Source organism: Loa loa, assembly GCF_000183805.2.
Source record: "Loa loa unplaced genomic scaffold supercont3.205, whole genome shotgun sequence".
Classification (NCBI taxonomy): domain Eukaryota; kingdom Metazoa; phylum Nematoda; class Chromadorea; order Rhabditida; family Onchocercidae; genus Loa; species Loa loa.
Window position 1 is genome coordinate 66,130 of NW_018108385.1, and position 2,451 is coordinate 68,580.

Consider the following 2,451-nt stretch of genomic DNA (forward strand, 5'->3'; position numbering starts at 1 on the left):
AAATAATAATAATAATAATAATAATAATAATAATAATAATAATAATAATAATAATAATAATAATAATAATAATAATAATAATAATAATAGTAATAAAATAATAACTGTTATAATGTTCTTTTTTCCTTACTTTTCATATATTCTTTATTTCCTATTTTATTTCATATGATTTTTTCAAAAAAAAATTTGAATTTATTTTAACAGAAATAGATAAGAGATATATACAAATGAAAAAAAAGAAAATCTTTTTGTTATCGCAATATTATTTTCCTTAGCAATGATATGGTAGGTACGTTACGATATTGATTGATCGTATTTATTTGTTTGTTTGTTGTTTTTACTACACTAGAAACGATTGACAGTACAATTAAAAAAAGTACTATATGCATCTCACATAGTACCGTTTATTAACATCATTTATTTCAGTACTGTATCCCATGCAGTGTCGTTTATATTATTACCGTATTCCACACAGTATCGCTTACATTAATACAGTGGCGCTTATATTAATTTGTTTTGAAATATATTACTATAAAGATTCATTTTTCTTTGATGTCAAAGGAAAAAAAAAGTAATTATAAGATTTCACTTAAGAAACGAAGAGAATTTAAAAGGATTGCCTTATATTTAATTTAAAACTATACAAGACAAAAAAAAGAAAATTTTTTTTTGACAGATTTGTTGTGAAGAGAAGAAAACAAACATGCATACATATATATTTTATCATTGAAAATTTTTAAGTCATAAATTTTTGATTTTATTAAAAAGTTAGGCATGCATTTTAATGAATTGAAATATTACTCGTTTAAGATGCTCATGACTTTCTTATCTGTAAGAAAAATCGAATTTATTTTTTTTTTTTGGTTGAAATCGATTAAGATCGATTCTTTCCTTTAAGAGAAAAAAGAAAAATTTGCTTTTGTCACAAATTCTAAGCAAATGAATAAATTAATAAATACAGAATTATTGATTGTTTGTATAATTTATGATTGGTAAATCAAAATCTTACTTATTATTCCATTACTTTTGTTCCTTTTTTATGATTGAATTATTCGTACATATGTACATATAATTAGCTATTACATTCAAAATTGATTAATTAATTTTTTTTCAATAAAAGAACAAAATTGCATTCGTTCTCATTCCTTTTCTTTTTTTATTTATGCATATATAAATTAATGATTAATTGAATTTTGTTTTTTGTCTTTTTTGAATGAAAATTACTTTTAATAAGCATTATTAAAAGATTTAAATACGTCAAACATAAATATTAATTATTGATTCATTTTAAATTCCTCTCAAGTTCCTTTTAAACATTGATTCTTATCAATATTAATTATTAATTCCTTCTAAATATGTACTGATTTTTTTTTTTAAAAATTCCTTTTAGATATTAATTGCTTCACAATATGCCAACCTTTCATTTTTTTTTTCTTTTTTTTGAGAAAAGAATGAAAAATTTTTTCCTATTTTCCAACATTCTTCAATTCCTCTATTTTTTTTCTTTTTTTTTTCTGGTAATTACTTTTTAGATAAATTCATGACGTACGCAAAATTTTATTTTTTCAAATTTCATCATTTCATTTTTATATTTTATAATATTTATTGATTATATAATCTGTTATTAGTTAGAAATTATTACCTATTACTTCAAAAATTTACAAAATTTAGCATGCTTTTTTCAAAAGTAACATTAATTAATTGAATTTAACATTACTAAATGAATCATTGTAATCATCAAAATATTCGTTAAAATATCCTCTGGTTGTCATTTTTTTTTCAATAATTGTCACAAACATTTGTTGTTTATTTTGATTTACTTTTGTTGTACTTTTGCAATGCGCAAATTTTTTTTTTACACAATTTTGGAATGAAGCATTCCATTTCTGATGAATTCTTTATAATGAAGCTCTGATTTAAGCCAATTCAATGCAAATTGTCAAATTATTCCATTAAAGCGAATGTTTTGATTGAAATTTATAAGAAATTTGAAATTTTTCAAGCTTAAATAAATCAACATTTTGCGATATGCAAAAAAAAAAAAAAAAAAAAAGTGATGTATTGATGCTTATTAATCAAACATTTTATTCATTTTTTTTCCTTCAAATTATTGTTTTTTTTTAAAATGATAAAATATTTAATTGCCATTTAAATTTGAGGCATTTAATTGTTGCAAAAAAAAAAAAAAAAAACAAAACAAAAATTGTCATCTGTTTCTTTTCTTCCTCTTCTTTTATTTTTTAATTTTCCTTTTTTTTTGAATCAATAAAATTAGATATTTGCTAAAAGCTTAAAAACTTTGCTATGGTTAAATTTTTTTTTTCGAATTACTTTACAGCAAAGCATTAATGCGAAGCAGACAGTATTAATTTCTCAAGAGAGGACAATTCTGACCGAACGTATAAGTGCTATCAAATAAGATTAGTGTATTAAGAAATTGAATTATATTTG